Source organism: Gadus morhua, chromosome 2, assembly GCF_902167405.1.
Source record: "Gadus morhua chromosome 2, gadMor3.0, whole genome shotgun sequence".
Classification (NCBI taxonomy): domain Eukaryota; kingdom Metazoa; phylum Chordata; class Actinopteri; order Gadiformes; family Gadidae; genus Gadus; species Gadus morhua.
The window spans coordinates 22,847,926-22,870,909 of record NC_044049.1 but is presented as its reverse complement, the minus strand read 5'-3'; the positions used below and the strand labels follow the sequence as shown (position 1 = coordinate 22,870,909).

The following is a 22,984-nucleotide window of genomic DNA, read 5'->3' as shown; positions in this document are numbered from 1 at the left end:
AGACTCGGTCTCAGAGAGAGACCGAGTCTCTCTCTGAGACTCGGTCTCAGAGAGAGAGGGAGGGAGAGAAAATATCTTATCATGAAGATATTTAGTAAATCTGGCTTTCATAACAGAAGAAAAATAAATAAGAAGAGGAGGCGAGCATGCGCATAAAGGGTGAGACTCCGCGGGCTCAACAGTCATTCATTGGCTAGAGGGTCGATTACGTCATGATTTACGGTTTCAGGCGTCTATACGAATCCGGGTAGATTTGAAACAAACCACCTCCGATGGTGGTTTCAGAAGTTTACGGTTTCGGTCAGCGGATTCGCCGTCTTCGTCTGGACGGAAGGACGAACCGTACAAGACCTTTGCGGTTTCGCCATGAAATCTGCTTCGTGTGGACGAGGCCTAAGTGGGAGATTAACAGCGGTGCTGAATAAATAGGGCACAGGTTTCACGAGAGGCACTCGCCTATCTTGCTGGGACCACTCGTGGGGATTTCTTGTCTCTTGTCCCTCCTGCACCGTGTTGCAGAACGTTACAGGTATGCGCTCTGATTCCTCTACTAACGCTGTTGGTTCTCTGAGTTGGAGAAGTTAGAATGTTCTGTTTATCTTCTAGCCACGGTGGCGTACTGCTCTTCCGGGATTGTAACACAGCCGTGTAGTTGTTGGCTCCTCAACATTGTGAGCGTGTACTTGTTGACCTCGCATTCAGGTAGGCTGTTGATGCCTTTCGTTTGATCAGTGATATGGATTAATTAGCAAGGTTGCTTAGTGTAGAATTACGTTGCTGCGTTTATAGTATTCGGACGCGGGGGTCCTGTCTGGGTTCCGGCTCTGTATCTTCCGGCTCTCTATATCTCTCTCAGCTATACGGTCGGTGTTCTGTCCACTAGTCAATAATATAAATTAGTGTAATCGTATTGTAATGACTATGCACTCCTCTCAGGGTCTGTGGCGTTTCGTGGGGTTGCTGTTCGGTTCCCCTTGCCTGTGCGGCCCAATATCCCAGCTGTCGTGAGCTTCTCTCCTCGTCTTCCTGGCCTGCTCGTCCAATCTCTGCTAGCTGTCAAGTTGGACTACTTGCTCGAGGCTTCTGCTCGGGGTGCCTGCGTGTGTATTTGAATGCTAGTGCATGTCGTGGTGTTTGGGTGCTTCTCGTTGTTTTGTCGTTTTGTTTGTATGTTTGTATGTTTGTATGTTTGTATGTTTGTATGCTAGAATAAGCGTTGGTGGCTCTGTCGCTTGCTGGCTTCCTCCCCTGCTTGTGGCTAAATGTATCCCGCTCTAGTTGTGTAATTCCCTTTTTTTTTTTAATGCGTGTGCAGTGTTATTTTCATAGTTTGGTTAAGTTTATATCTTGTGATTTGCAGTGAAAAAAGCATGTTTTGTTTTTGTACAGGGATTTTTCACCAAGGAAGTAGGGCATTCGTCGGGGTAAGCAAGGTAGCTTGAATAGGAAGTCACCTTGCATACTTGTGGATCCATGAATTGCTATACTCTGTGTATTTGAAGGTAGACAAATAAATTATCTTTTGTATCAGATGAACCTTGCGTCTCCCCTCCATTCTTCAGATTATTAAGTATAACTTGGCTATTTCACATGTGGGTGCGTGGACAGTATACGCGCTATATGCACGTGGATTCGAGTTCCGAGTTCATCAAATTTGCAACTCGTTTTTTTAAGGCAACAATCATGGCAGAAAACAAGCACATCCAATGTAAAATTTTCAGCATAATTTATACGTATAAATCCCGGTAAATCGTGGCCACAGCGCACTATATAAAAAGACACAGAGTGGCTAAGGAAAACAATTGACCGCGGGCTTTAGAGCTGTATCACTGAAAGATGTCAGTTGCGTGTCTCGCCCTCGTACTGCTGTGTGCTATTTGGACCTGCGTTGCTTTGACCTGTGAGTATAATGTTTTTGTAGAGGGCGTTCCCTGAGCCTCATTACAGCGTAGTTATTGAGACACTTGTTGCATCAATTGTGTTTTCTAGCAGGTGCTGACATCACTGAGGTGTTCCCCAGAGAGGGAGAAGATGCCACCCTAACGTTTGCTCTGGATTCCCCGGTGGACCTGACAGATGAGGCGTTTGACTTGAAGAAAGGGAAGCAGGAGGTGTTCTTCTATATACAGGGCAAGGACTACAACAACGGCCGGGAGGGACAAGACCCCCATTATGTGGGCAGGGTGCACCTTCTCCCAGGGGGGCTGCAGGCCGGTAACGCCTCTGTGGTCCTGTCCGGTGTGACCCAGGCGGACAGTGGAGTGTATAAGTTCGTAATTCTTACGAAACTGACCAAAAGTTACGGAGATATTCTGCTGACTGTAGGTGAGTGATTGGTCCGTTTTTTTTAAGTCTCTCGCTCTCAGCTCTCACCTACAGCACCTTAAGTTTAATTTGACCGTAAGGGTTCTTTGTCTTTGTACCACACGGACGAGGGCTGGTTCAAGTCCTGGGCAGGGGGGTAGGTGTTGAGTCAGAGTCCAGGTGGGTCAGGGCCGGGGCAGGGGGGTAGGTCTCGTGTTAGGGCCGGGGAAGAGGGGTAGGTCTTGGGTCAGAGTCCTGGGCAGAGGGGTAGATATTGGGTCAGGGTCCAGGTGGGTCCAGCCCGGGGCAGAGGGGTAGGTCTCGTGTTAGGGCCGGGGCAGAGGGGTAGGTCTCGTGTTAGGGCCTGGGCAGAGGGGTAGGTGTTGGGTCAGGGTCCAGGTGGGTCGGCTGGTACACCGGGCTTCAGAAATCGTATTTTCCGAAGCCACAAGATGGCAGAACTTAAATAAGTTTAGTTCGACTCTTAGTTTGGTCAGTATGCTACACATGGTTGTGCACTTATTGTAGGTTTTACGTTGTGTACGTCCTGGCACTTAAAGGTTGTATCAGCGATGTTGGGCGACGTCACTTCTGTTGGTATTTGAAGCAAGATCCCAAACAAACAGAGCCCGCTCACCCCTCCCTTCCGCGTTTCGTGCTTCCAGTAAAACCTATCATGAACGCAGCGCAAAACCAGCGGGTTGTGAGGAAAGATCAGATGAATGTGACCATTTATGTTCTGGCGTAGAATCGCTGATACAACTTTTAATGTACGCACTTATTGAATGTTGTATGTCCTCGCACTTAAAAAACGTTCTTAGCATTGTGTAGCATCTTATCCTAGCTACCTTTGTTGCGCACGGGGAATGGGTTAACCTAACGATTGTGAGTGCTTGGCACTCGATTCTATGAACATCCCTACTGTACCACTGATAGATTGTTGTTTCTCTTTATCCTGACAAATGTACTTACTGTAAGTCGCTTTGGATAAAAGCGTCTGCTCAACGCCCTCAATTTAAACGACTTAACGCCCTCCTGCCCACAGTGGTGAAGTCTCTGTTGAGTGTGGAGGTGGTAGAGGCTCCCCCATCCTCCGGCTGGATGCGGCTGTCCTGCGTCTCCAGAGGAGGCCAGCCCCAGCCCAGCGGTCTGGAGTGGCAGACCCCCAACGGAACTGTGATCCCTGCAGAAGAAGCACCGCCGGCCGCCTCCTCAGACAGCGACGGCCGCTACTCCATCAGTCAGACGGTGAAGGTGACCGAGCCAGGCAGCTACACCTGTCTGGCCCGGCAGCAAGGCGTCCACCCTGCGGTCAGAGACACCATCCAAGTGTTTGGTGAGTGTTTCCAGTCAGCTGTTTTGATGGGACTGTTGAGCACAGAAACATGTTAATGGTCCTGAGAATAACACTCTCCTCTCTCCCCTCTCCTATGGTTCAGGCCATTGGTTGACCGGCGATCATGAAGAGGTCCTCGGGAATGGTACATGGAAGGCCATAGGTGTTTCTTTTATTATTGTTTTTGTTCTCTTGATTTTATCATTTGGAGTTAATATTTACCAATTTACCAAAACTAAAAACTGTAGGAATGGTCATGGTCAACAAGCAGAACCTGATTCTGATAGTTTGGATCGAAGCGGTGCCTATTTGTCCTGTCCCCGTCGTGATGCTGCTGTACAGCTGAACGTACCGTCTTTCGGTTGAGCGACGGACACTTTGGTCATCTGAAGGTGTGCATTTGTATCGCAACAGTTTACTTTTGATACAACATTTCTACGAGAGAGCAGTTATTTATATTAGTTATGGAACATGGAAACAACCTCAAATGGCTGTTTCAGGTTATGGGTTCCTCAGGAGCATCTCTTCATGGTGCTCCACCTAGATCACTCAGGTCCTCTGGCACTGGCCTCTTAGTTACCTATGGCCCCCCCCCCTCTGGAACAGCCTGCCAGAGGAGCTGAGTACGTCACAATCTGTTAACACATTTAAAGGTCCCATGGCATGAACATTTTTCTAACATTAACATGAGTTCCCCTAGCCTGCCTATGGTGCCCCAGTATCTAGAAATGGCGTTAGGTGTAAAACGAGCACTAGGTATTCTGCTCCGCCTATTGAAAAATGAAAACTCAGACGCTCAGATTTTGGCCCCATATGTCTTCATAAGGGGCCAAGTTACCTCCCCTTTCTCTGCCTTGCCCGCCCAGAAAATTTGGCCCGCCAATGAGAGCTATGACCGACACAATAATGTCTATATTGCACACATCCTCCATGATGTAAACACTGTGTATTTTGAGTATCTGTAATTTAAGTATATGCATGATACTTGGATTTTTGTAATTTTTATAAATAGTGCACATTTTACTTTTTATAGTACTTTTATCGTCTAACATTTGATATGTATAGATATTTTGTATTTAACGTTTTACACTTATTATATTATATATTATACTATATACCTGACCTTTTTACTTATTTAATAATGCTATTTACTTTATGGTTCACCTGCTTTTGCAATGCAAATGTTTATTTCTCATGCCAATAAAGCTTTCTTTTTATTGGAATTTGAGAGACACGAGTCTTACATTCCTGCAACCACAGCTCGTCACTCGCTGTTATACCATCATCACTGCCACACAAGTTATGGTAGACAGACAGCTGAGCGTTGGAACTCGCACTTTATTACTGCGCTGAAACACCTCCGGCCCTCCGCAGGCAGGCAGACGCACACGCACACACACACACACACACACACACACACACACACGTGGAAGCTTATTAAACCCCATCTTAAGCGTTACAATACACAGATCACCGACAAAGAAACCCTAGGAACTTAATTAATTAAGAAATACACTTGCACATTCACTCACACACACTAAAGTGTTGCACAAAGTCCATCGATTTTCGTTTTTACTTACTTTCTTGTGTTTGGCTCAGTCTGTCTGTCCGTCAATCTTTCTGATGCGAGAGTGAGAGTGAGCGAGGGAGATAAAGAGAGGTTGAGCAAGAGTGAGAGACACACAGACACACACACACACACTCGTCGGAGAGGTGTCAGGAGGAGGGGATGGGAGGTGAATCACAGAACAAGGACTGATCAGCCCCCTGGTTCTGTTCCAGAGACTCTCAGTGTTCTGCTAGGACCTTGTGACGCTCCTAACACCTGCACCTGTCAGCCAATCAGAGAGGAGGGATGCGCTGCCTGGATTAGGAGAGAGGGAGAGGGAGAGCGCATACACACCACCACACAGGCCTTCCAGCACAGTGGTAGGCCTACAGTGTACATTGAGGTCTTAAAATACCCTTTGTGACCCCCGGAAGTAAGAGACAAACCTCCACCCAAAGGTTTTTATTGGGATCACTGTCATGAATTAAGACGCATGATAGTTCTGTGGTCACGACATGGCCTGGTGGTGTTGTGGATTAAACCCCACACTCTAAGACTTTAACAAAATACGTTTGAAAGATAAAGACTTTATTATCACTGGCACAGAAGTTATAACCAAACCTGAGTTGGTTTGACAAATAAATGTTGTCAGCAACCTGGTCCCCCACAGAGCGTTATGTGTGCAACCTGTTGTCAGGTTGCAAGTCGCCCCATCCTAGACCTGTTGGGTCCCGGGATTCAACATTCGGAAACCCCGGTGACTCACGCCCGCTCCGCCGCTAGCCACGCCCATTGGGAGACACTGTAGTGAAGAGCGTTGTCGAGTGTGTTAGAACTTTATCACTGAACTCTATCACTGAAAGATGTCTGTTGCGTGTCTCCCCCTCGGCCTGTGGGCTCTTTGGACCTGCGTTGTGTTGACCTGTGAGTATCCTTTTAATTTAACATATAGTTTGTGTAGCGTCTTCTCCGCTCCGTCCCCCACTCGGATGGGTCGGAAATCTCTCTCAGTTGGTGTTGGCGCAGCTCAGGAGGTAGAGGGGGTTGGCTGGTAACGACCGAAGGTTGCTAGCTCGATCCCCGGCTCCTCCTAACTGAGTGTTGAGGTGTCCTTGAGCAAGACTCCTCACCCCGACTGCTCACGATGAGCTGGCTGTCACCTTGCATGTCTAGTAGCCTAGAAACCCTAGTCAAGCGTGGTACTCTTGAATGCAGCCCGCGATTGGTCCAGTCCCCTAATTAAAGGCCCACTATGCAACTTTTTTAGCCAAAATTACATTAAGTATGCAGGTTGAGAGTTATGCTGATGGTTCTGCATCCATTTCTGGGTCGATTGGTGGGTGTGTCATTTACCCATGTCGCCTCTCCAGTGAAAAAGCGCATATGCAACTTGCTCTGTTCGGACCGACACAATCCGGATGTGACGCAACGGAAGTATCCTCGAAAATGTAGTCAGATTGTAGTTTCGAAAATGCTTTACGGCACAGACACACACCCAAACATGGCACCGGCTAGATATAAACAGCCAGTTGCGAGGCAATTGTTGCATTCATCATGGATCAATCGACTAATGGTACGGCCACACCAACCGCGTTACTCGCGTTGGATAACGCGAGTAACGCGCCTAACCTTAATCATTGTGTGTCACAAAAATGGTTCAACGCGCCCAACGCGCCTGTGGCTGCGCTAGAATCCGAGGTAGGAAACCCAAACGCCGCCGTGTTTGGGTGCATGATAGAGTTTAGATCGGGTTAGATTAAATAATCTCGGATATAAATAACGATCTCATCTCATCGTCATCCGTTTACCCGGGGTCGGGTCGCGGGGGGAGCAGCTCAAGCAGGGGGCTCCAGACTTCCCTTTCCCGGGCCACAATGACCAGTTCTGACGGGGGGATCCCGAGGCATTCCCAGGCCAGTGTTGAGATATAATCTATCCACCTAGTCCAGGGTCTTCCCCGAGGTCTCCACCTAGTCCAGGGTCTTCCCCGAGGTCTCTTCCCCACTGGACGTGCCTGAAACACCTCCCAATGGAGGCGCCCAGTGGGCATCCTTGCCAGATGCCCGAACCACCTCAGCTGACTCCTTTCTAAGTAAAGGAGCAGCGGCTCTAATCCGAGTTCCTCACGGATGACTGAGCTTCTCACCCTATCCCGAGACGCCAGCCACCCTTCTGAGAAAACTCATCTCGGCCGCTTGTACCCGCGATCTCGTCCTTTCGGCCATCACCCAACCCTCATGACCATAGGTGAGGATAGGAACGAAGATCGACCGGTAGATCGAGAGCTTTGCCTTGCGGCTCAGCTCTCTTTTCGTAACAACGGTGCGGTAAAGCGAACGCAATACCGCCCCCGCTGCTCCGATTCTCCGGCCAATCTCACGCTCCATAGTACCCTCACTCGAGAACAAGACCCCAAGGTACTTGAACTCCTTCACTTGGGCTAAGGACTCATAAATAACGATAATCGGGTTAAATAACTTCACATGGTGTGTCTGGTGTGTTTCCAGCATTCGTAGTGTTGATCAGCAGAGAAATAGTCCGCCAAGACGTTGAGGTTGCTTAGCAACCAGAGACTCTGTCCATGCAAGTGAACGGAGCGTTCACTCTTCGTCATAACTATCAAACCAAACATCCTTCACATTCACCGAGCGAACATTATGAAAGTAAAATGCACATTTCTCGCTAAAAATGTTTCCATAAACGCATTTAATGGCGTAACTATGTTACTGTTTCCACCCCCAGAATAAAGAAAGATGTCGGCCGTATGCTTCTGTGCAAGGGTCACTACTCTCTGTCGGTGATGTCGGGTCAAGCTCCACGCTGATTGGCTATCGTGGCTAAGCGTCACGCGTTGGAGCGTTGAAAGTTCTGAACTCCGGGCGTTGGTGCTTTACGGCACAGACCCCCAAACGCGGAACCGGCTCGATATAAACACAAGTAACTAAGGGATTGTTATATTCATCATAGATCAGCCGACTAAAAAGAGACAGAGAAACCCAATGTCGGAGGAACAGAAGAAGAGAAAAGGGAGACTGACCGACAGAGAGGCCAGACACGAGTAAACGTTGAGCAAGCTTTTCAGGAATAGCGTGAACTGAAAGAAAAAGAAGACTGCAAATCAGACGCCGACTCGGCCGTGTTGCTTTTGAAATTGAAAGTACCTTTGGGTGAACTTTGTCTTCGTGGTATTCTTGATGTTGATAGTCTCTGTACAAATGTGTTTGCTCAACCATCTTGTTGTGAGCCCTGTAAAAATTGTTTTCTCGACCGTTTTGTTGTGAGCCCTGTATGTTTCTAGCTTGCTTGGTTGCAACCATATAAACACCTTTGTTTCCATGGGTGTTTTGCTGTTCGTCCGTCTCGTCCCCCAGATACAGACTGAATCCCCGAATCCAGGTTCTTGTTTATTCAGATTATTATGTTGGCCAAACCTCTTACACTGATTGTTCTGTTCAACCTAAGATATAACAATTATAATCTAGGATATACATTCTCCCCGTCAACTATAAAAAAGGATGGATTCATGTTTATTGCAATACAAATACACCTTTTTAAAAATGTATAACCTTGCCTACACTTTATGAACATCTACTTCGGACATGGCTCCACGCATTCGCCGGCTTCTTTGAAAACAAATGCACATGGCTCGCGTAGAAGTGCATGGGGAAGGGTCGTCAACGAGTTGTTACGACAGTGTTGTGAAATATCTACTACGAAACTGTAGGGGGCGCTGTGTAGAGAAATGTGCGTGCCAAAACCAAGAAAACAGCCAAGAAATGCCCGAAGTTGCATAGTGGGCCTTTAATGATGCAGACATGATCCAAACAATAACCACTTTTGACGTTATATGTTGCGTTACCGTGAATGTTGATATGTATTAACCCTAATATTGATTTAATAATGGCACTTGAGGACAAACATCGGTATAGAGTGACGTTCAAAACTAGTTATCATAAGGGCCAATACAGGTACCACGCACAACTACGTTAAAGGAGTGATATGATAAAGAGATATAGAGATAAATAGTCGCCACATCTCTTTGCCAGACACGGGGGTCCGTTGACGAAAGTACCACCCCGCCTGTCGGAATTCAACTCAATCCCCACTGCTTTAGTTCAACTCACATCCGACCTCTATGTTTATTTATGTTATTCAAAATCCTACCAAGTATTAAACACAGGAAATTCATGTGCATAGGCTACTGCTATATTGTGCCGTTATTGTACAGACATTCCAGATTCAGTGAGTGCAAATGACATGATACTGTCTACAACATGATAACCTGCACAGAGATTGAATTAACAATTCATACTACTTGATATGGCCATCACTCGCATCACATCAAAAGTGAAATATTATTTTATATATTATATACACCTGAGCAATTACACCAGCAATGCAGGTAACTTCAAACGGTTCACAAGAGCCTACACTACATCAGTATTTTTGATTGCCTACACGATATTTACTAACTAAAATAAACATACCGAAGTCGTAACAAAATGCCAACGACTCTGAATAATAACTCATATTTATCTGGTACAATATCTAGCCTACATCTAACCACTCTGATCATGTTCCCTACCTCCAGGCTCCACTAGAGAGCATGAAACGGTCATCAATGACAAGGAGCGGATGAAATACATCATCACTCACTGCCCGCTTCGCGCTCAGAAGGGAACATCAGTTCTCTTCATCGTGGTTAGAGTAACCGATCACTTTCGTACGATATTTCTCAAGTCAAAAACTATAGAAATGATCCCTGAAAGTATGATCTTAGTGTTGACACGGGCGCGGACGGGCACCAATTCATGGGGTAGTCCTTCTCACTGGTGGTTGTGAGGTAGAACTTTCACAATGTTTCAGCTCATGTAAAAATAACGGTTGGCACTGATACAAATCTTAGTTTATTGAAACTAAACTCTGGCGTTAATGATGCAGACATGATCCAAACAATAACCACTTTTGACGTTATATGTTGCGTTACCGTGAATTTGGATATGTATTAACCCTAATATTGATTTAATAATGGCACATGAGGACAAACATCGGTATAGAGTGACGTTCAAAACTAGTTATCATAAGGGCCAATACAGGTACCACGCACAACTACGTTAAAGGAGTGATATGATAAAGAGATATTAGAGATAAATAGTCGCCACATCTCTTTGCGAGACACGGGGGTCCGTTGACGAAAGTACCACCCCGCCTGTCGGAATTCAACTCAATCCCCACTGCTTTAGTTCAACTCACATCCGACCTCTCTGTTTATTTATGTTATTCAAACTCCTACCAAGTATTAAACACAGGAAATTCATGTGCATAGGCTACTGCTATATTGCGCCGTTATTGTACAGACATTCCAGATTCAGTGAGTGCAAATGACTTGATACTGTCTACAACATGATAACCTGCACAGAGATTGAATTAACAATTTATACTACTTGATATGGCCATCACTCGCATCACATCAAAAGTGAAATATTATTTTATATATTATATACACCTGGGGCCGTATTCACAAAGCATTTTATCTTACCGCTAGGAGTGCTCCTAACTCGCGCTAAAACATTTTACGTAGGAGTTTTTTCTTAAAAGTTATTCACAAAGCCGCTGAGACCTACTCTTACTAAGGATAAATCACAAAGAGTGAACTAAGAGTGACGCGCCGTTGCTATGGATTACGTCAATTCTCGTGCACGAGTTTAGAAGCGGTCAGTTCGGTGATTGGTTGTTCAGACGAGCCCACTGAATCACCGAAAAACAAGGAAATAGCCTAGGCTAGAAATTAATTCCTGTTAAGTAGTTATAGTGCAGTTAGCAGAATACACGCATGATGACAATTTTGTGCAGACCACGATAATGACGTTGTAGCCTGCACGTTCAAGAGAGAGAGAAAGCAAACAATAAAAATACGTAAAATCTAAAATAAAATAAATGTTACGAACTACCCAAGTGTTGACTGATTTGTGCCAAGGTGTTTACCTAAAATGTGTTTTCAAAATGATCCCTAAATGCCTGTCCACTCGGTTCCACACGGCCAAATTCCTTGTAATGTTGATCGCCATCATCATCATCATCATCATCGTCTGGCTTGGGAATGTTCCTCCGCTTGCAGAGGTTGTGTAGAATGGCACATACAGTGATTACTGTGCTTGCCCTCTCTGGGGTGAGGCATATTTCGCCGTGGAGGACATGAAACCGACGTTTCATCTGCCCAATTCCTCTCTCCACAACATTTCGTGTATATTTGTGTGCTCGCAAAGAGCCAATACGATGTGTTTTACGCATAGGACTAAGCGTAATCTGCGTAATCACTTACATGTTACACTTTAACTGTGCTCCCGGTTGTGGATTGAGGTAGGGTGTCTAGAGCCACGTCTTGCATGGATAGTCACTGTCACCCAGCAAGTGACACCCAACTGGTACATCTCAAAAAGCTGCCTCAGACCGCTCACCATTAAAATGCGCGAATCATGGGTAGCTGAAGATCCAGGCCACTTTGCAACAACATCCAGTAGGCTATGTTAAAATTTGCATCAAAAACAACCTGCGTGTTGATGGAATGCACTTTCATCCTATTGACGAATACGTCCTCGTCTTTTGATGCCGCAATTATTTTTATTTTTTATAAGTTATAAAAAAATATATATAATTTATAATTTTTATAACATTTTATTTCGGGACAAATCGGATTATTCCTGTTAGTCGGGGATGTTATTGCATCGCGCATTAACTCCACAATAAGTTGAATACCCTAACATTTCGTCTCGCAGGCATTTTAAGATTCTTTGTGAATAGGTCTTACTGAATTAGGAGTCCTCTTGAGGACTTTTAAGCTCTCCTAGACTTAGGTGCTACTTTTAGTCCTAAAATACTTTGTGAATTGCTCTTAGTGCAAAAAGTTAGGAGTCCTAAATTTAAGAGTGACACGCCCATTATTTTTAGGAGTTACTCCTAAATTCGCCAATTAGGACCTACTTTTAGCCCTAAGATCCTTTGTGAATACGGCCCCTGAGCAATTACACCAGCAATGCAGGTAACTTCAAACGGTTTACAAGAGCCTACACTACATCAGTTTTTTTGATTGCCTACACGTTATTTACTAAGTAAAATAAACATACCGAAGTCGTAACAAAATGCCAACGACTCTGAATAATAACTAATATTTATCTGGTACAATATCCAGCCTACATCTAACCACTCTGATCATGTTCCCTACCTCCAGGCTCCACTAGAGAGCATGAAACGGTCATCAATGACAAGGAGCGGATGAAATACATCATCACTCACTGCCCGCTTCGCGCTCAGAAGGGAACTTCAGTTCTCTTCATCGTGGTTAGAGTAACCGATGACTTTCGTACGATATTTCTCAAGTCAAAAACTATAGAAATGATCCCTGAAAGTATGATCTTAGTGTTGAAACGGGCGCGGACGGGCAACAATTCATGGGGTAGTCCTTCTCACTGGTGGTTGTGAGGTAGAACTTTCACAATGTTTCAGCTCATGTAAAAATAACGGATGGCACTGATACAAATCTTAGTTTATTGAAACTAAACTCTGGCGTTAATGATGCAGACATGATCCAAACAATAACCACTTTTGACGTTATATGTTGCGTTACCGTGAATGTTGATATGTATTAACCCTAATATTGATTTAATAATGGCACTTGAGGACAAACATCGGTATAGAGTGACGTTCAAAACTAGTTATCATGAGGGCCAATACAGGTACCACGCACAACTACGTTAAAGGAGTGATATGATAAAGAGATATAGAGATAAATAGTCGCCACATCTCTTTGCCAGACACGGGGGTCCGTTGACGAAAGTACCACCCCGCCTGTCGGAATTCAACTCAATCCCCACTGCTTTAGTTCAACTCACATCCGACCTCTCTGTTTATTTATGTTATTCAAAATCCTACCAAGTATTAAACACAGGAAATTCATGTGCATAGGCTACTGCTATATTGTGCCGTTATTGTACAGACATTCCAGATTCAGTGAGTGCAAATGACTTGATACTGTCTACAACATGATAACCTGCACAGAGATTGAATTAACAATTTATACTACTTGATATGGCCATCACTCGCATCACATCAAAAGTGAAATATTATTTTATATATTATATACACCTGAGCAATTACACCAGCAATGCAGGTAACTTCAAACGGTTTACAAGAGCCTACACTACATCAGTATTTTTGATTGCCTACACGATATTTACTAAGTAAAATAAACATACCGAAGTCGTAACAAAATGCCAACGACTCTGAATAATAACTAATATTTATCTGGTACAATATCTAGCCTACATCTAACCACTCTGATCATGTTCCCTACCTCCAGGCTCCACTAGAGAGCATGAAACGGTCATCAATGACAAGGAGCGGATGAAATACATCATCACTCACTGCCCGCTTCGCGCTCAGAAGGGAACTTCAGTTCTCTTCATCGTGGTTAGAGTAACCGATGACTTTCATACGATATTTCTCAAGTCAGAAACTATAGAAATGATCCCTGAAAGTATGATCTTAGTGTTGAAACGGGCGCGGACGGGCAACAATTCATGGGGTAGTCCTTCTCACTGGTGGTTGTGAGGTAGAACTTTCACAATGTTTCAGCTCATGTAAAAATAACGGATGGCACTGATACAAATCTTAGTTTATTGAAACTAAACTCTGGCGTTAATGATGCAGACATGATCCAAACAATAACCACTTTTGACGTTATATGTTGCGTTACCGTGAATGTTGATATGTATTAACCCTAATATTGATTTAATAATGGCACTTGAGGACAAACATCGGTATAGAGTGACGTTCAAAACTAGTTATCATAAGGGCCAATACAGGTACCACGCACAACTACGTTAAAGGAGTGATATGATAAAGAGATATAGAGATAAATAGTCGCCACATCTCTTTGCCAGACACGGGGGTCCGTTGACGAAAGTACCACCCCGCCTGTCGGAATTCAACTCAATCCCCACTGCTTTAGTTCAACTCACATCCGACCTCTCTGTTTATTTATGTTATTCAAAATCCTACCAAGTATTAAACACAGGAAATTCATGTGCATCGGCTACTGCTATATTGTGCCGTTATTGTACAGACATTCCAGATTCAGTGAGTGCAAATGACTTGATACTGTCTACAACATGATAACCTGCACAGAGATTGAATTAACAATTTATACTACTTGATATGGCCATCACTCGCATCACATCAAAAGTGAAATATTATTTTATATATTATATATACGTGAGCAATTACACCAGCAATTCAGGTAACTTCAAACGGTTTACAAGAGCCTACACTACATCAGTATTTTTGATTGCCTACACGATATTTACTAAGTAAAATAAACATACCGAAGTCGTAACAAAATGCCAACGACTCTGAATAATAACTAATATTTATCTGGTACAATATCCAGCCTACATCTAACCACTCTGATCATGTTCCCTACCTCCAGGCTCCACTAGAGAGCATGAAACGGTCATCAATGACAAGGAGCGGATGAAATACATCATCACTCACTGCCCGCTTCGCGCTCAGAAGGGAACTTCAGTTCTCTTCATCGTGGTTAGAGTAACCGATGACTTTCGTACGATATTTCTCAAGTCAAAAACTATAGAAATGATCCCTGAAAGTATGATCTTAGTGTTGAAACGGGCGCGGACGGGCAACAATTCATGGGGTAGTCCTTCTCACTGGTGGTTGTGAGGTAGAACTTTCACAATGTTTCAGCTCATGTAAAAATAACGGATGGCACTGATACAAATCTTAGTTTATTGAAACTAAACTCTGGCGTTAATGATGCAGACATGATCCAAACAATAACCACTTTTGACGTTATATGTTGCGTTACCGTGAATGTTGATATGTATTAACCCTAATATTGATTTAATAATGGCACTTGAGGACAAACATCGGTATAGAGTGACGTTCAAAACTAGTTATCATAAGGGCCAATACCGATAGTTATGTTATTATAACTCTAGTTCTATGATTGTAGGCGTAGCCGTCTAGGCTTCGCCTTATGGGCTTGTCCCGTGCGCGCGCCCGCGCGCGCTGAAAATTCAAACTATGCACCTATCAGCGTGGGCACCGCCCACATTTCCCACGGTATCGTGTCTATATAACGCGGTGTATACCGTCGCTCATCCTCCACGCTTTTCTTTCAGCATTTGGAGGGTACAGCAGGTGGGAAACTAGACGGCTACGCCTACAATCATAGAACTAGAGTTATAATAACATAACTATCGTTCTATTTCATGTAGGCTACGCCGTCTAGGCTTCGCCTTATGGGCTAAGGTGAAGCTGCGAGCGGAGCCCGATCAATGTACTCCTGCTGGACCCCAGTCAAAACGACCTAAGTCACCAGAGCACATTAAGACTCAAAAAGCCAAGGAAGTGTAAAACACAACAGCTTTATAAAAACTAATTCCTCCTAGATCAAGCAAGGCAATGATCAAGGGAGAAAAAAGTGAGTCTGTAAAGACTCCGGCTCTATTCCGTGCTTCATGGAACCCATGAAAAGGAAAAGAAAACCAGAGCAACACGGTTTCCATTAGGTCCGCTACCACCGGGGGCGGAGCTACGGAATTCGGCTCTTCAATAATGGGACTCTCTCGGCCGTTTCTTATTTGAAGAAAACGGCGGGAGTGCCTCACTGGTAAACAAAACCACCAGACAATTGGCGAGCCAATAGAAAACCCCCTAGCCTTGTTTTTCATTTGAAAAAAGGTGGGAGAGTAAGAGACTGGTAATCAAGACCAACTCGCCAGCCGGCGAGAGGAAATCCAACCACGCCGCTTTAAAGAACATGTCTATATTCTTAAGCCGTAAAAGGGGTCCCGGACTCTAGCACAGAGTTGCAGAGTGAGCCCCTGGACATGTCTAACATGTAAAAACGGACAAAGGGGCCGGGGGAAGACCAAGACGCAGCCGCGCAGATGTCTTCCACCGAAACGCCCTTGAGTAGAGCCGTTGAAGCGGCCACGCTCCGTGTGGAGTGAGCTTTAACGCCCAACGGTGGCGCCAAGCCCTGCCGAGAGTAGGCTAGGCAAACACCCTCACATACCCAGCGAGAAAACCGCTGCTTAGAGAGAGCGCGGCCCCTGCTAGCGTCGCTATAACACACAAACAACTGTTGTGTGGAGCGGAACGCTGCCGAGCGATTCACGTACATAGCCAACGCCCGAACCGGGCACAGGAGATGCAACTCCGCCTCCGCCTCACTAGAATGAGGCGGGGGGTGAAAAGCCTTAAGCACAATATCCCTCGACCGAAAAGAACTATTAATGTTCTTCGGGAGGAACGCAGGATTAGGTCTGAGCAACGCGAAGGAGCTGTCCTCGTTTAGCAACAAGCAACTCGGGCTGACAGACAGAGCGGTTAGCTCACCGGCCCGCTTGGCAGAAACCAAGGCCAACAAGAGCGCCGTCTTGAATGACAGGGCATCCAAAGGGGCCTGGGAGAGAGGCTCGAAAGGATCCCTGGACAATCCGCGCAACACGGTGGGGAGATCCCAGCGTGGTGTAAGCACGCGTGAAACAGGCCTAACCCGTCTAGCCCCACGCAAGAATCTCTTGACCAGTGGATGGCTGAAGATCGGTCCACCATCACAGCCTGCATGGCCAGCCGAAACGGCTGCCGCATAGACCTTGATAGTGGAGAAGGCCAAACCTTTTTCCAATACGTTTTGCAGAAACGAAAGCACGCTTCCCACCTCGCATTGAGATGGGACAGCGTGGTTCGTCTCACACCAATTAGAGAAGGCGCACCACTTCGCCGCATAGAGGGAAGAAGTAGAAGGCGCACGAGCACTCTGAATAGTGTTGATAACCGTCTCAGGCAAACCTTTGCCCTGCAGGATCAACCTCTCAGGAGCCAAACCAACAGCCGTCCCGAGACATCGGGCGGGTGGTGCACCGTCCCGTGGGCCTGTGAAAGCGCATCCGGCCTGAATGGTACTGGCCAAGGCGCCGACCGCGAGAGCGCGGCAAGCTCTGGAAACCACAGAGCTGCACGGTTCTCCGGGGCCACTAATATCAGGGACAGTCTCTCCTGTCTGACCCGTTCCAGAAGAGGAAGGATCAGCTGGAGCGGGGGAAACGCATACAAGAGAGTCCGCGGCCAAGGTGTGTGTGCCAACGCATCTACCCCCAACGGGGGAAGATCCCGAGGGCTGAGGGAGAACCACCACCTGCAGTGCGTGTTCTCCCGGGACGCGAAGAGGTCCACCTGCGCTGTCCCGAACCTCTGCCAGATCAGTCTGACAATGTCGGGATGTAACCGCCACTCGTCTCGGCGGGGACCGCCTCGAGACATGAGGTCCGCCCCAAAGTTCTGGGCGCCCGCGATATGCAGGGCTCTCAGACTGCGGAGATACTGATGAGCCCAAAGCCAGAGCTCGACCGCCTTTCGGTGGAGAGCAGGGGAGCGGACTCCCCCCTGTCTGTTGATGTACGCCGCCGCCGACACGCTGTCTGTCCTGATCAGAACGTGGCGGCCGCGCACCAGGTGAAAGAAATGCAACAGCACTTTCCTCACAGCGTCGAGCTCCAACACATTTATGTGTGCTGTAGGGGGCGTGCGCCACTCGTCTCCGACCGAGTGAGAGAGGCACGTTCCTCCCCAACCCGTCAACGAGGCGTCCGTGAAGACCACTACGTAGGACGCCACCCTGCCCAGTGGAACCCTTGAGAAGGGCGGAGGGTCCTTTCCAATATTCCAGGTCTGGCGACACCGAACGGGGGACGAGGAGCACCCTGAGCTTGTGTCGCCTGGGGTCCAACCGTTGGCGAGCAAACCACCGCTGGAGTCTGCGCATAAAAAGCAGACCCAGGGGGACCACGGGGTGGGCAGCTGCCATCAGCCCCAACAGGCGCATGGTGGACAGTGCGGTCACGTTTCTGCGAACGTGAAAACGGGAGAGCGCCGACAGGATGGCGTCTCGCCGAGGAGGCGAAAGCATCGCAGTCATGGTGGCTGAGTCTAGGCAAAGCCCCAAGTAGACTGTCTGCCGGCTGGGGAGCGGGGAGCTCTTCTCCCAGTTGATGGCAAAACCCAGGAAGGAGAGATGGTTTATCACCAACATGGTGTCCCTTCTGAGTTGCTCAGAATAAGCAGATCGTCTAGGTAGAAGAGAATCCTCTTTCCCTGACGTCTGAGCGGTTCCAACGCCGTCTCCACACACTTCGAGAAGGTGCGCGGCGCCAGGGAATAGCCGAACGGCAGACACCGGTACTCGTACGCCATCCCCATAAAGGCAAAGCGGAGAAACTTCCTGTGCGCCTGCCGAACAGGGACGTGGAAGTAAGCATCCTTGAGATCCAGGGATGTGAACCAATCGTCCTCTCTCACACACCGGAACAATGCTCCGACCGTGAGCATTCTGAACTTCCTCGTGGCAACGAATCTGTTGAACACGCGAAGATCCAGAATAGGTCTCATTTCCCCTGACTTCTTGGAAACCAGGAAGTAGCGGGAATAAAAACCTAGGTGAGACTCGTGGGGGGGAACGACAGTGATGGCCCCCTTTACCAAGAGACGTGCCACCTCTGCTGCCAGAGCCGTGCTCGCAGCCGGGTCCCGTAGCGTGGTCTCCACCAACCCCGTAAAGGGTGGGGGACGACGCTTGAACTGTATGGGATGGCCCCATCTCAACGTGGTGTCCAACCACGATGGCAGAACGCACCGCTCTTGCCAACACGCATAGCGGTTGGAGAGAGGGCGAGCCGACAGCTGAGGAAGACCGTCCAGGAATAACCCGTATTCCTCTGCCCCTACCGCCTTCACACTGCGTGTGGACCAAGGGGGGCTTCCCACGAAAGGGAGGAGGCTCAGCGAGCGTAGGAGACGTACCACAACTAGCAGTTGTAAAAACAACGAGCTGTCTAGACGTCGCGCTCGTGCCCGCTGAACAGGGAGCGAGCCGTCCGGCCGCAGCACCTGTGCGCATGCGCTGTCCGCAGGCTGTAGCCACAGCGCGCGGACCCATCTCCTCACCTATAATGTGGGGAACCAGGAGACCGTGCAACGAGTCTCTGATCCGTCCACGAGGCTCCAAGGGACGCCGCTTCTTAGAAGCAGGTGAACCAGAGGCCATGTGAACACGCCGTCCGACCGCCACCCTACAGCCACCGGGCTGAGAGGGGGAAAGAGGCAACATGGAGGAGCGCACCACAAGCGTAGGGCGCAGGTGGCCTGGGGAATATCGCTCTTTAGGTACCATGTACTGCCGTTCGGCCGAACGGTCTTTACTCTTTTCTTTAATAGGGAAAGAAAAAGTAGGAGCAAGCGTCCGGAACTTCCCGGTCCGTGGCGCTGCTGCTCTCCCCGTGCGCGGCGGCTGCGGCTGCTGCACCGGGGCTGGAGTCGGAGGCGGCCCCATGGAACGCTGGGACCGGCCTAGACCCCGCTTCCTCTCAGCCTGCTGGCGGGAGGAGCCCGTGAGAATCGTCCCGAACCGGGAACGATCCTCACGGACTGACTGCTGGTGCGCGAGCACCTCGGAGAACCTGGGACCAAATAGGCCATCCGGCGCTAGTGGACCCTGGACGAGGCTGGCCCGCTCTCGTTCCGGCACCGCAGTGTGGGAGAGCCATATGACCCTTTGAATCATGGTAGCCCACGCCATATGCTGGCCGGCCGAAACGGCTATCGGCTGGCATAACTGGAGGATGGCGCTGGAAAAGCGGGAAACCGCCAGCCATCTCGCGGCTTCCTCCGGGCCGTAGGCCTCCCTGTCAGCCGACAAGGAGACCATGGCAGAGGAGAGCAGGGCGATGTTGTTGACCGCCGCCGCGGATTGAGAGGCACAAACGAACACCCTGTCCGTTAGGCCGACAATCTGCTTCTGGAGGCGGTCGGGGGGCAGCGGCTTTTCGTTAAGGAGCCATCCGGCGCCCGGACAGAGAAGCGCTGCCAGGGGAGGCTCCAGACGAGGGATCCCCCTCGCCTGAGCATCGGCCCACCCCTCCACGTTGGTGAAATCCGTGTAGGATCTTACCGGAGCCTTCAGGGTCGAAGGGTCCTCACCGGCAGCAATAAACAAGTGCTGCAAAGGCGGGAACAAGGGGCACTGGGTAACCCGCCGGGAAAAAGATGGGGTGCGAAAGCACTCGCCCTGCATATCGTCAGATACGGGGGCGAGAGGCGGGGCCGGCATGGGAATCCCTTTGATGGCCGCCGCCTCACCCATGATCTCCCGGAAGAGATCGGTCATCCGGCGCGGACCCTCGTGTTGTATGACGGTGGCGGTTGTAACCCGAGAGCGGGAAAAACCGGACGCCGAGTCGCCGAAGACGTCGTCCAGGGAGGCGTCGATGATGCCATCGTCGACGTCAGGTCCGAATAGGTCGATGGCGTCAGCCATTTCCACCGCAGGGGAAAAGAAGAGATGCCTGGAGAGGATCCCCTCTTCAGGCAGCTCCCGGCAGGCGACACAGGAGACGGGGGCCGCCATAGCAGCCGCGGCGTGGTCGGCGCCGAGGCACCAAAAGCACGCCAAGTGCCCGTCACCCGGTGCCAGGGAGGCGGGACAGGAGGCGCATAGGAGTCCTGAAAAGGACCTAGCTCTAGGAGCGCTCTCAGGTGGCCCTGAAAAGGGCCGTTTGTCCGCGGCCTCGCCCGAGCCGCTGCCACCGGCTTGGGAGATCCGTGTTGAAGTTCTCATCTTCTTAATAGTAGTTCTCAATTTCTCGCTGATAAGCACAAGTGCTGAAAGAAAAGGGAGGATGAGCGACGGTATACACCGCGTTATATAGACACGATACCGTGGGAAATGTGGGCGGTGCCCACGCTGATAGGTGCATAGTTTGAATTTTCAGCGCGCGCGGGCGCGCGCACGGGACAAGCCCATAAGGCGAAGCCTAGACGGCGTAGCCTACATGAAATAGAAAGGTACCACGCACCTTGGATAACGCGAGTAACGCGCCTAACCTTGATCATTGTGTGTCACAAAAATGGTTCAACGCGCCCAACGCGCCTGTGGCTGCGCTAGAATCCGAGGTAGGAAACCCAAACGCCACCGTGTTTGGGTGCATGATAGAGTTTAGATCGGGTTAGATTAAATAATCTCGGATATAAATAACGATCTCATCTCATCGTCATCCGTTTACCCGGGGTCGGGTCGCGGGGGGAGCAGCTCAAGCAGGGGGCTCCAGACTTCCCTTTCCCGGGCCACAATGACCAGTTCTGACGGGGGGATCCCGAGGCATTCCCAGGCCAGTGTTGAGATATAATCTATCCACCTAGTCCAGGGTCTTCCCCGAGGTCTCCACCTAGTCCAGGGTCTTCCCCGAGGTCTCTTCCCCACTGGACGTGCCTGAAACACCTCCCAATGGAGGCGCCCAGTGGGCATCCTTGCCAGATGCCCGAACCACCTCAGCTGACTCCTTTCTAAGTAAAGGAGCAGCGGCTCTAATCCGAGTTCCTCACGGATGACTGAGCTTCTCACCCTATCCCGAGACGCCAGCCACCCTTCTGAGAAAACTCATCTCGGCCGCTTGTACCCGCGATCTCGTCCTTTCGGCCATCACCCAACCCTCATGACCATAGGTGAGGATAGGAACGAAGATCGACCGGTAGATCGAGAGCTTTGCCTTGCGGCTCAGCTCTCTTTTCGTAACAACGGTGCGGTAAAGCGAACGCAATACCGCCCCCGCTGCTCCGATTCTCCGGCCAATCTCACGCTCCATAGTACCCTCACTCGAGAACAAGACCCCGAGGTACTTGAACTCCTTCACTTGGGCTAAGGACTCATAAATAACGATAATCGGGTTAAATAACTTCACATGGTGTGTCTGGTGTGTTTCCAGCATTCGTAGTGTTGATCAGCAGAGAAATAGTCCGCCAAGACGTTGAGGTTGCTTAGCAACCAGAGACTCTGTCCATGCAAGTGAACGGAGCGTTCACTCTTCGTCATAACTTTCAAACCAAACATCCTTCACATTCACCGAGCGAACATTCTGAAAGTAAGATGCACATTTCTCGCTAAAAATGTTTCCATAAACGCATTTAATGGCGTAACTATGTTAGTATTTCCACCCCCAGAATAAAGAAAGATGTCGGCCGTATGCTTCTGTTCAAGGGTCACTACTCTCTGTCGGTGATGTCGGGTCAAGCTCCACGCTGATTGGCTATCGTGGCTAAGCGTCACGCGTTGGAGCGTTGAAAGTTCTGAACTCCGGGCGTTGGTGCTTTACGGCACAGACCCCCAAACGCGGAACCGGCTCGATATAAACACAAGTAACTAAGGGATTGTTATATTCATCATAGATCAGCCGACTAAAAAGAGACAGAGAAACCCAATGTCGGAGGAACAGAAGAAGAGAAAAGGGAGACTGACCGACAGAGAGGCCAGACACGAGTAAACGTTGAGCAAGCTTTTCAGGAATAGCGTGAACTGAAAGAAAAAGAAGACTGCAAATCAGACGCCGACTCGGCCGTGTTGCTTTTGAAATTGAAAGTACCTTTGGGTGAACTTTGTCTTCGTGGTATTCTTGATGTTGATAGTCTCTGTACAAATGTGTTTGCTCAACCATCTTGTTGTGAGCCCTGTAAAAATTGTTTTCTCGACCGTTTTGTTGTGAGCCCTGTATGTTTCTAGCTTGCTTGGTTGCAACCATATAAACACCTTTGTTTCCATGGGTGTTTTGCTGTTCGTCCGTCTCGTCCCCAGATACAGACTGAATCCCCGAATCCAGGTTCTTGTTTATTCAGATTATTATGTTGGCCAAACCTCTTACACTGATTGTTCTGTTCAACCTAAGATA

At 48.4% G+C, this 22,984-nt stretch overlaps 4 non-coding genes across 4 annotated transcripts; all 4 read right to left on the bottom strand.

Annotated features, from left to right (window-relative positions):
- Window positions 1-9,751: 9,751 nt before the first annotated feature.
- On the bottom strand, window positions 9,752-9,967 carry LOC115539470 (small nucleolar RNA U3). The gene has a single exon (XR_003975921.1). It is a non-coding gene; the product is annotated as a small nucleolar RNA U3 (small nucleolar RNA).
- A 2,421-nt stretch (window positions 9,968-12,388) lies between these two features.
- On the bottom strand, window positions 12,389-12,604 carry LOC115539521 (small nucleolar RNA U3). The gene has a single exon (XR_003975967.1). It is a non-coding gene; the product is annotated as a small nucleolar RNA U3 (small nucleolar RNA).
- Window positions 12,605-13,516: 912 nt separating this feature from the next.
- Window positions 13,517-13,732, bottom strand: LOC115539530 (small nucleolar RNA U3). Its single transcript, XR_003975975.1, has one exon. It is a non-coding gene; the product is annotated as a small nucleolar RNA U3 (small nucleolar RNA).
- A 912-nt stretch (window positions 13,733-14,644) lies between these two features.
- On the bottom strand, window positions 14,645-14,860 carry LOC115539520 (small nucleolar RNA U3). The gene has a single exon (XR_003975966.1). It is a non-coding gene; the product is annotated as a small nucleolar RNA U3 (small nucleolar RNA).
- Between the last annotated feature and the right edge of the window lie 8,124 nt (window positions 14,861-22,984).